The sequence below is a fragment of the Monodon monoceros genome, unplaced genomic scaffold (assembly GCF_005190385.1).
Source record: "Monodon monoceros isolate NGI ecotype Baffin Bay Population unplaced genomic scaffold, NGI_Narwhal_1 Super_Scaffold_13, whole genome shotgun sequence".
Taxonomy (NCBI): Eukaryota; Metazoa; Chordata; class Mammalia; order Artiodactyla; family Monodontidae; genus Monodon; species Monodon monoceros.
In genome coordinates this window covers 5307385-5319725 of record NW_021703769.1, presented here as the reverse complement: position 1 = coordinate 5319725, position 12341 = coordinate 5307385, and positions in this window count along the sequence as shown.

Below are 12341 nucleotides of genomic sequence, written 5' to 3'. Positions count from 1 at the left end.
ACTCAATAAAAACAGGAAGCCACGATGATGCTTTTGTTCCTTTTTTCATGTAAAACCAAAGAAACGTGTATCTCTATGTAAACTGACAGTCTTAATGTTAAATGCGAAGTAATTGGGGGTGTTGAGGGAGATTGTGGGGCACCCTCCGGGCTCTTGCTGAGCCCCTGCGGGAGGCTGGGAGGCGCCGTGCCTGAACTAGCCACTAGATGGCGCCCGCTCACCAGCCTGCGTCCCGGCTTCCCTCGTCCGGTCCCTCTGATTTAGGGGGGCCTCTCACCCGTCCCCCACCCTAGAAAAACCCCAACTCCATCTGGATGTACCCCAGCTTCTCCCCATTCCCCATGCCTCTCCTACACAGGCTCCTTGGCTCCTTCCCTGCGTGCTGCTGACCCCTTAGTATGGACACCCCGACCTAGGCCCTGACTAGGGTGCCTGGTGGGCTTGCAGGTCCAGCTGAGGAACTCAAGCTTGATTTGAGGGTCGACTTTGCTTCTGGCCCGTGTCTGTCTGGACATGTTTAGACGGCCCTTTCTAGTGCCCCTGTGTCCCCATCACCCCCTCCCTAGCTGTGTGTCACTACCTCCCTGAGCCTTGGTTTCTTTAATTATAAAACAAAGATAATAGATAAGAAAAAGCATGTTTATCTGACCTTTAGTTGGTGTTCACAAAATTTGCATCATTTAGAAAATGTGATGTGATGGATCTCCATAACTCCATAATATAACTTTTAGACATTAGGGGGGAAAAAAAAAGCAAGAGAGAAAGAGAAAGAAAAAACAATTTAATGTGGGTGGGCTCCATCTTCCATAGCATTTTGTGGCAATTTGGAATTCATGGAAGCCATGTACCTGCTGTGAGCATCTCACCACACTGAGTGGGGCTCTCACTTTTAAAGTTTTAATTAGCTTGCATTTCCTCTTCTCAATTTAAGAGATTTTCCAGGTAATTTTGACCATGAGGTTTGTCTTTAACTGTAATATCAGTGGCTTAAATGATACAGAAACTTGTGTCTCTCTCCTACAACAGTCTGGTAGGCAGTCCGGGTGTGGTGTGGCACACCATAGTGCTGAGACCCAGGCCCCTTCTATCTTGTTGCTCTGCCATTTGCGGCCTTATGTTCTAAGACGGCTGCTCAAGCTCCAGCCATCACAACTGCATTACTTACAGCAGGAGGGAGGCAAGGGAAGAAGAGTAGGTACCTCTCCTTTAAGAATACTCACAAGTTGCACAGACATTCCCCTGACATCCATCAGTCCCATGGCCCAGCAAGGGAGGCTAGGAAAGATCTTTATTCTGGGCCACCAGGCACCTAGCTAAAATTAAGGGATCGATTAACTTCCAAATAGGTGACAACAGATATCAGAGGATACTTAGCTGTCCCTGCCATTGCAAGGCTCTGTTTTCCCCCCAAGAAAGGAACGAGGAAACCTCCTCTATGCCTTGAAGTATATCTGTTCTCCCGAGCTTATGTATTGAGCAGGTCCGAGGCTGAGTTCAAAGGTAGTTCCCACACTCTCAGAGACTCCCATCCAGCATGCAAGACAAAAGGGGAGAGGAAGGGAGACAGGGACTCTGGTGACCCCTGACTCTGCCTGGGAAGGACCTCAAAGCCCACAGGAGTTCCAAGATGGCACTACTGCCTGCTGGGGCCCAGAGCCCTTTTTGTCTTGGAAAGCACACTCCTTTTTCATGGCTTGTGTTTTTCTGGAAACTATTAGAACTCTCCGCCCAAACCAGATGATAATTACATGTTACTGATCTCTAGTCTTTAAATCTGTCTCTCTCTCTCTGTTAAAAGAGAGATATTTTTACTGCACATTGTGTTGGCAAAACCCAGTCTCCTTTCTACCCGGCAGCCTGGATGTTACGATCAGGGTTCCTCTGTGAATTCACCTCGGGGGGAGGGAGTGGAAAGGTCTGAAGGCACCAAACGGGGACAATAATGTGTCTTTGGCCAGGGGCAAAGGGCAGAGAGCCAGAGGTGGCCAGAGACAGGGACTGCACGAGATCACAAGAGCTACCAGCAGAGGGCGAGGGGCAAAGACCCAACCAGGGGCTGCAGCGGGCAGCGGGTTCTCAGTGCAGCCCCCAAAGGCATCTGCCTGGGCTCCATTCACTGACCTTCAAGGCAGAGCTCAGTGAGCCTCCTTGGGTCATCACGTCGGATAGACCTGGGGTTCTGATCCCCGGGCCCCCATCTCATACCTCTGCTCCTGGAGCCGGTCACTACTCTTTCTGAGCCTCCATTTCTCCTTTTGTAAAAAGGGATCACAGCAGCTCCACCCTGGGCTTGTGGCAAAGCTAATCCGAGATCTTGCTCCGGAAGGTCCCAGCAGAGCACCGCGCACGTAGCATGTGCTCAATAAACAGGAGCTATCGTATCTTCATGGTATGACCCACCTGTCCCTCTCTGAGTGACAAGCAGTCCCATTTACTCATCTGGTCTTGCACCAACTCATTCCTTGTGCCTCCTTTATCCCAGGCGAAGTGCTGGAGCCAGTGGGGGGGGGGGGGGGGGGGGGGGTGAGGGCGCTGCGGGGAGAAAGCCCCGACCCCCTCCTAGTTCCTGGCTCTACTTCCCATGTCGGCTGCAGAAAAGGCCACACTACCCAATCGAAGGATTGACGGGTGACTCAGGCCAAGTCCTGGGTCCCCTCCCCCAACTCCCAGCAGTGCTGGCTGGTAAAGGGGAGCTGGGCAAGGGTCACATGAGTCAGGGAGTTGGCCAGGGGCCAGGGCATTGAAGGCCGTGATTGAAACTTGTGATCTTCCCTCGGGGCAAAGGAAGAGTTCCTGGAAGATTTTCACGCAAGGTGGGCTGGGGATTGGGAGAGGCCGCCAGGGGTGCCAGAGAGCGTTGGCAGGAGGTTGACGGGGGAGAGGGGCTGTGGCCACAAGGAGGCTGTGTGGAGTCCAGGGGAGGGACCCGTGGCCAGCATCAGGCTGCTTTCACACCCTTCCTTCCCCCACTAACTCTTTTTAGAAGTCCTTCCCCACATCCCCCAAAATAGATTGAAATGAATTCACAACTAACTTTTATTTTTATAATCAAAAGATTTTTTGATAATGCTGCTTCCAAAATTCTTTGCCTACAAGAAATTCATTTAATTACAATTGGCCACAATTCCTCCACCGAGGGTCCAGTATTCTTGGGAATTCTTGCACAATGAAGAGATCTCACCTATAAATTTGTTTCAAATATAATGAAGTATAACGAAAAATTTTTGACGACTAAATGGAACAGCTAATGAACTTGACATAATGTTATGTCTTCTAGATGTTTAATTAAGCATTTATTGATTCTGATTTTGCAAGGTTTTTCCCCCATATTTTGGAGTTCATTTTCAAAAGCTCTTGAAGCATCTGTAGGCCTGAGGTGCTAAGACTTCTACACCTAGAAGATAAAATGGGGAAAGGCAGAGAGACAGATTGCGAGGGCCAGGATTCCTGGTCTTTTGGGGATCGTGGCCCAAGGTGAGTTGTGGCCAGGGTATTGTCAAGTATGGGGTAGAAGATGGGGCACCAGCAGAATACTTTTATGAGTTAATTCGTAACTTCTTTTAGTTTTAAATGGGTAATGTACTCTAAAATTGGACCCGAAGATGTTTCTTAAAAGACTTATCAACTGGATAGCAACTGATTTATTTAGAGCTTACTATGGACCCTATTTCCAGTGCTTTACATTATTTTATTCAATTCTTCCAGCAATCCGACAAGTAATATTAAATCTGCATTTTAATATTAAATCTGATAAGAAAACTGAGGTACAGAAAGATTATTAAGTAACCTGGGCAAGATCACGTGGCCAGTGGGTGAAATTGATGGAGTTGAAACCCAGGCTATCAAGCTCTAGAAGCCAAGCTCTTAGCAATTATTTCCATTGTTATGAACAGGTACGTTGTCATCCTGCCACAGGATAAGGAGCAACGCTTTCTATGCTGGACAACTTAGTGCTGCGTGGTGTGACTTATCAGATCTAGCAGGAAAAAGGTTGATATTTTATTCTTTTTTCTAAAGTTTCTTTGACTGAGTGTGCCTGTCTCAGTCAGCTTAGCTGCCATAACAAAATACCATAGGCCAAGTGGCTTAAACAACAAATATGTATCTCTCAGTTCTGGAGGCTGGAAGTCCAAGGTCATTGGAAGATTTGGTGTCTAGTGAGATCTACCTCCTGGTTCTTAGATACCCGTCTTCTCTCTGTGTCCTCAGATGGTGGGGGTGAGGGGGAGCGAGCTGTCTCATGACTCTTATAAGGGCACTAATCCCATCATGGGGGATCCACCCTCATGACCTCATTTAATCCTAATCACCTCCCAAAGGCCCCACCTCCTAACACTGTCTCATTGTGGGGTAGGGTTTCAACACTGAATTTGCTGGTGGGGGGACCCAAATATTCAGTTCCTCACAGTGTCCATATGAGCAGAGCCCTGTCCTAAGTCCTTGGAGACACAGAAACCTAAGTTAGTAGAAAAGAGTCCAATGTTTAAAATTTTTGTTCTCATTAACAATTTTTATATTGATTGATTGAAATGATATTTTGGCTATATTGGGTTAAAAACAAGACTTGGTGACTGTATGTCCACACCTGAGCAGACACACAGGAGCCCCTCCATGCCTTCCTCACAGGGAGCTCTTCTCTCTAAGGTGCTCTGATCTCTCACTGCACCCACCACCACTTTAGAGTTTGTAGTCTGAGGCTGGGTGCCCCAGAAGCACACTCTGAGGCACAGAGTTGAGTGCAAGTAGTTATTTGGGAGGTGATGCTGGGAAACCCTGGGAGGGTGGTGGGGACCTGGGACAGGGGAAGGATGAGCTAATCGAGGGCTTCGCCATCGAGCAAGCCCCCTGGGGGCACCTGGGGTTCAGTGCCGCAGGGAGCACTAGGAATGCTGGGAGCATGGGGAACATCTTCTCAGGGCTCCCCACCGAGGTTGAGGGAGCTGGGGTGCTTACCCTCCACTCCCATCACTGAAGGAGGCTGCTCCCAACTGTGTCAATCCCCCAGCCTGTCTGGCCTGCAGCATGGTGGGCAGCTGGACCCACATGAAAGAAATGGAAAAGGCCAAGGAGGTATGATGGGGATACTGATGGCTTTTGCTGCAGTTCTCTGCACAAGTAACTCCTCTTGGGACTGAGGCCCCAAGGGTTAACTAGCTGGAGAGGGACAAGGGGTGGATTTGAATCCAGATCAAATGATCACAGAGCTGGGCCCTGAGTCCATCCTTTGCGGCTTCCCCTGCATTTGCCCACACCTGTAAAGAGCAGGCAGAAGTCTAACTCCATGAATTTTAAAAATTCATTTTTACATTTGCTCACTCAATCAAGTTAGATGCTTTTACAGGCAAATTTAATTATTTTGAGCTCAATAAAAGCCTTTTCATAAGCTGAACATCATGGTTTCAGTGTTTTGCTTTCAGGGTTATCAGTCATGGCAAGGAGGGGCCACAAAGGAGAGGGGAGAGTGGGGGTGGGGGGCGTGGGGCAGGGGGAGGGGCAAATCATGCCAGCCCACACACACGGGCATGAACACACACATACTCACACACACACATGCATGGGTGGATATTTATTTTAAACTTTTATTTGCACATTTAAGCCCATCATTTATTCCAAATCGTTTCATTGTGAAGCTTTTATAATATTTGGTTTTATTTTTAGAAACAGTTCTTTTACTTCGAGGCAACTGTACGATGTGTTAAAGAAAATGCGATGCTGGTTTGGCACAGACTTCCTGTGTGTTCTGTCTCCCCCGTTTGGCTCACACATCCTTCCTCACTCTGAACGTTCCATCTATGCCCGTGACTGAGACAGGAAGCCAGACACACATGCTGAAATAATTTCAACAAATATCAACTTTAAACCAACTTGAAGTAGTCAAAATGGCAGGGCTGGTTCAGGCACCGCGGCCTCTTCCCCAGCTCAGTGCAAGGGAGGCAGTGCAGACTACACATGGCAAAAGTGTTGCTGTGTTTATAGAAAGCTTTCTGTTTTCATTATTAAGGCCTTTACTTGTCCAGTGTTATGGCACCTGCTGTTTTTGGCTGTCCAGCACCCAGCCCCCTTCTTCTGGCACAATCACTCCAATTTTCCTTTGGTGAGCCACCTCACCCCCTTCTCAATCCACATGGATGGGAGGAAGCTGACCCCACCTCTAGGTCCAGAGCAGGGCATGAGACTCAAACCAGGCCAACCAGAGCACTCTCTTCTTTTGGCTGTAGTGATTGGCTCAGGGATGGGCACATAACCTGAGCCAGCCAATGGGATTCTATTCTGGGACTCGTGATAGAAGGTTGAGAGCTAATTTCTTCCCGCTTGACTTAGAGCTGTCAGGAAATGAACCTGGAGAAAAGGTGGCGGGAGAGGAGGATCTACTTGAAAGGGAAATCGGTAAAGGTGGCAGTTTGATGGAGACAGACACCTTCCTAACATCATGGTGTGCACATCTGGACCTGGAGGGCATGTGATCTAGCCCAGCTCCCAACCAGTTGCCAGACAGGCTGGGGGATTGACACAGTTGGGAGCAACCTCTTCTGCTGAATTCAGTCTCAGTTGTTTTGGGTCATTTATTATATAAAGAATTAACAAGAACATACACTTTTATCAGACAGAAGACTAAAATACTGGATGAATTGATTCAAGGCTACTTGGTGGACATCTAGGAATGGAAAGCATTTTTGAGGGAGGATGGAGAGGGAGAGTATCCTTTTGCCATGTGCTTGGCATGTGACCTCTGCTTTTTCACCCTCAGTTTGAACCACTGTGTTCTGTAAAAACATTAATATGAGGAGCTTCTTTCTTTTATCCTGATGAAATAATATCACCTGTGTACTGAGATGTATGCCTGAGCTGTTTATCACAAGATAGTTTATAAACGTGAAGGAGTTATAAACAACCTAGATGTCCAGCCAAAGGGGACTAGTTAAGTAAATTAGGAAATCTGTACAATAGAATTCTCTGAAGCTATGAAAAAAATGCCATATAGAACTGTATTTATGGATAAAGAAGAGTGTTTATAGTATATTAAGGAAAGATGTTTATAAAGCTAGAGGATGATTCCATTTTTAAACATATGTGATTAACTATAACATAGAAAAATGCCTAGAGAGAGTATGGATTATCTCTTAGCAATACATAGGTGATTTGTATTCTATATTTTCTACAATATAATTTGTATTCTATAATTGTCTACATTTTCTACAATAAATGTGGATTACCTGTGTATCTTGTCTGCTGGGGCTGCCATAACAAAATACCACAGAAGACGGGGGGCTGGGGGCTTAAAGAACAGAAACTAATTTTGTCACAGTTCTGGAGGCTGGAAGTCTGAGATCAGTATACCAACCTGGTTGGGTTCTGGTGGGAACTCTCTTCTTGACTTACACATGGCTGATTTCCAACTGTGTCCTCTGATGGTTGAGAGAGAGAAAGAGAGAGAGAAAGAGGGAGAGAGAGCATGGGGTGGGGGCTTGGGAGAGTTCTCTGGTATCTCTTCTTCTAAGGGCACTAATCCCATCATGGGGGCCCCACCCTCATGATCGCACCTAAACCTAATTACCTCTCAAAGGCTCCATCTCCAAATACCAGCACATTGGGGGTTAGAGATTCAACACATGAATTTGGGGGACACAATTCAGTCCATAGCACAGTGTAATAAAAAATAATATCAAAACTCAGTTCTTTATATTGAATGGGACTTTGCATGCAATGAACAATATCCACATAGTCACAACAATGTAAATGGCATTTACTGAATTTCAGTTTTAGGATCAACTCACAGAGAAAGCACAGAGGACTGAATTATGCTACAGGCAGAATAGAAATGTCACTCATCTTGATAAGTTGGAAGTAAAAATGGAGAGAACACAGGTAGAAAGGAAGTGAAAGGAGGTTGGGAAGAGGGGGTGAGCTGAAGACCAGTCAGGCAAGGGGTACAGTCTCCTCAACTTGCCAGGTGGGGAGTCCAGAAACAGTGTCCCCATAGAAGGAACACAAAACAGAGGTGTGGATAACAGTACTTGAAGTCATAAAGACAATCATAAAAGGAACCCAAGTAAGAACATTTCTTTATTGGGAAGTAGGGAGGCGTGTCAATGTGCTAAATATTTGTCTGTCAAAGCAGGAAGTCAGTAAGTAACGTCTTGACTTTGGGAAACCGCAAGCTAGAGGTAGAAGATTATTGTTTTGGAGATGAAGTAGTCATTCTCAGAAGGAAGAGGTATAAGAACGGTTGTTGCCTCCAAGGACTGGGCTGTGGGTTTGGAAAAGATGGGGCAGGAGGCTGTTGCTTTGGACTTGCTGTTTTACTTTGATAAGAATGTAAAATACACACAATACAAAAACACAAAACAAAAAAACAACCACATCCCTGCCTGTTACAGACTATAAGGGACAGTGTCCTGCTGATCTCAGTGGGCCTCTCAGCAAGAACCATGGGGCAGGACTCACCTCCCAGGCCTGTTTCCCGGAAGAAAACAGGACTCAGGTTGGTAAAACAATCCATGTTTGCAGGACCTTGAAGCGGGGGGAGGTGGAACAGGTGAAGCCCAGGGGAGTTTTTCAGGACAGTGAATCTCTTGTGTATGATACTGTAATGGTGGATACATGACACTATGCATTTGTCAAAACTTTACAACACAAGGGATGAACCTTGGTGTATGTAAATTAAAAAACATTTAGGAGGTCAGAGGATGGCTGGATGGAAGGCAGAATGTGACAAGACACTGTAACTGTCTTACAAACATGTGTCACTGCCTCAGGGAAAGGGGTTGGGAGAAAGGGTGCTGACCTAAGTATCTTTGGAAATGTATGACCCTTGATAGGATGTGATGAGTTCCTCTGGGTTCTTCCTCCCCAAAACCCATCACCCCAGTCTAAACTATGAGAAAAACCTCAGACAAATTCCAATACAGAGACATCCTACAAAATAATCCTACAAAATAAATACCTGACCAGGACTCCCAACTCTCAAGGTCATCAAAAACAAGGAAAGTCTGAGGAACTGTCAGAGCCCAGAGAAGCCTCAGGAGTTGTGATGACTAAATGTCATGTGCTGTCCTGGGTGGGGTCCTGGACCAGGAAAAGGATGTTAGGGAAAAGCTAAGGAAATCTGAATAAAGTTTAGACTTTAGTTAATGATAATATATCAACATTGATTAATTAATTGTAACAAACATATCACACTGGTATAAGATGTTAATAATGGGTGAAACTGGGTGTATGGAAAGCCCACTATTTTCTCAATTTTTCCATAAACATAAAAGTGTTCTAAAAATAAAGCTTATTTTTTAAGGTATTTTTTTTTAAAAAAAGATACAAAGAAGAATGGGATTCTTTTTTATCTTTGATTGTAATGCCTGGAGCTGCAGCAGCCATCTTGCAGCCACGTGGGGTTCTAAAGCAGAGATCAGAAAACTTTTCTGTAATGGGCCAAATAGTAAATATTTTAGGCTTTGTGGACCATTTGGTCTCTGTCGCAACTACTCAACTTTATCGTTATTGCACAAAAGCAGCCATAGATGATGTGTAACTAAGCTGGTGGGGCTCTGTGCCAATAAAACTTTATTTACAAAACCAGACAGCTGGGGATTTGGTCCATGGGTCATAGGAGAGTAGAGAAGGCACTGGCTCTGGGTGATGGGGATGGTGGGTGATGGGGGAGACCAGTTGGCCTGTTGATTTTTAGGTAACTGCTGAGGTCCTGGCCTCACAAAGAGCTACCTAAGGCTGCCCCCCGCTGCTCCATCTCAATGTCAGACCTTCGGGAGGCCAGTCAGGGGCTCTTCCCATCACCTGCAGCTCACACCAGCCTGGAGGCTGCGGAGGGAGGACGGGGTCTTTCCTGTCATCCTGTGTCCCTGGCACGGGCGTACAGAGGATGTGAAATACCTGCTTATCAGATCGGCTCTAAAGGAAACTTACGCCCTTCTCTTGGTCACATGATTATCTTCCCGGTGTTTCTAACCGCGCTGGGCTTCTCCGTGCCCCCACTCCCACCCAGCCAGGGGCTCAGCCTCCCCTCCAGGGCATGGTTTTGCCAGGCTGCTCAGGTGCCCTGCCGAGTGCCCTCGCGGCCTCTGCTCACGCAAGCGCCTGGTTCGGTCTCTGCTGTCCTCGTCTTCCTTCCTCACATCCTTGAGCTCCAAATCCAGCCTTCACAAACCTCTCCCAGCTCCTGACAGCACACTCTCCTTGCCCTCACCATACTGGGCTGTGGTCCCAGGCTGCGAGTCTGTCTCTAGAACCAGAAGGTGAGTTCTTTGAGGTCAGGGTTGGGTCTGATGCGCCAGCATCCCTCAGCAGGGCTCAGAAAACGTGGGGGGAGTGAGTGCAAAGTGAGGCCTCCCGAAAGGAGATGCCACCTTCACTCAGAATTTGGCATTGTGCTTGGAACCTAGTAGATGCTCAGTAAGTATTAGCCGTAGCGATGTCAGTTGTTAGTCTGGACCCATATGGCGATTTCTGCTTGAGCTAAGCTCAGAGTGGGGCAGGGGTGTCAGCTTTTCGGTTAGAACCGCAACTCCCCTCTCCAGCGGGGAAAAGCTCTGTTCCGACCGACGCCACCACCTGGGGAGGTGGTGGTGTCTGTGTGCTTAGCCCAGGGCATGCAAACTCATCCAGAATCTTCGAGGGACATTCAGTTATATGGAAACTGTCCCAGGGAGCCTGTTACTAAGGAGAGTGGCTAATACTTGTGTCTGCCAGGCACCCTTTGGCGTTATTGAATCAGATAACACCTCACAGGCACTGCTGTCAACCCATTCTACAGACCAGGTGACTGAGGGTCAGCAAGGGGAGTGACCGCCAGTAAGAGGCACTCGGGTTCTGGAGCCAGGCCAGGGCAGAGCACCACGGTCCCTGCTCTCACCAGCCAAGAGCAATGAGCTCTTTTGGTGTCTCCCCAATTCTCTGCAATCTTTTCACCAGAGAGGGAAACAGGTAAGGCAGACAGACGTGTGTCCGGTTCTGCCCCAATCACAGGGCTCTGTGGCCCAGAAGATTACAAGACCCGGAATGAGGCCAAACAGTGTTCATCCCTGGGGATCAGCTCTGTTTTGGCTGACTTGAAAAAAAAAAAAAAAATCCTTGATCAGACATGAAAAATGGTTCAATTTAGAGAAATAAACAAGAATTTCTGTAGTGGGCACTGTGAGTGTCCCACCCAGACCCTCGGGATCCCGCTCCCTGCTTCCATGTGGGTCGCTGCTAAGGGCTGGCATCTGGGGATGTTTCCAGAGGGCCACCCTGGGGCCTGGGGGACTCCTCTCTGCCCCACTCTCAGGCAGGAAGAGCCAGGAGCATCTGAGAGCCTGCCTCTCCCGGCTGCAATCTGCATCCCAGAGCTTCCCAGACTCCCTGCGGATCAGCCTGAGGCTGGGACTTGGCCTAAAACAGTCCCCCTCGCACTTCTCCTCCCTCTGTCCTTTTCCCAGCTCCCTTCACTGTCTCCCCTGGGAGCAGAACTTTGATACATCCCTTCACACAAGTCCACGTCTCTGGAAGAGCCCCATTTAAGACAGTTTCTTTCTCGCAGCCCTTACCAGAGCTTTCATCATGCCACGGTGGATGATATCCCAAGAGGGGGGAAAAGTACGCAATATTTTGCAAACTCTTTTACCCCAATGTCACCCAACGCACCCCCTGCCCGTGCAAGTGTTTTCACTGGGCTCCCTGAACGCTGCCTGAATTAAAACAGAGAGGTTGATGGAATTGCTCAAGGCCACACAGCAGCTCCGAGGGATTGCTTCCTTCCCACTAAAGGCATCCAAGTGTTGGTGCTGAGGGCGGTGGGGTGGTAGGGGGAAAGCAATGCAGCCCAAGAAAGAGAAGGAGCCTCGTTCCAAAGAATTGTAAAATTTATTGTATAAGTATTGCAGCTTTTCAGAATGTCATCATTGCCACTAATGATTATTGATACACAACAAGCGATTTCATCAGGCCTGTGGATTGGCATCCAAATACAGAGTCTTAGCAGCAGCAACGCGGGCGCCGCACCCAGCGTGCCACGGAGAGTTTACATACGTGTAACTTGGACACAACTTGGGCAACAGGGCTGCGAAAGAGAGTGGTTCCAACGCCAAGGGAGCAACGTGAAAGCGTCACCATCAGCACAACCACCATGGAACCAGGCAGGCAAATGAGAACGCAGCAGGTCCTTCTGAGCTCTATAGTACAGCAGAATTTGAAGCGCAGTTTCCGGAAAACCAAACAAAACGGAACATTTTCTCTCCTTTGTCATCAGCATGTTCTATGGATCTGGAAGCTTGGTGTTGCATGTAGAAAAGAAAATTCTCTGAAAAGTACAATTCACAGAGCAGACAGAAAAGGACTGGGAAGGGTTCGGT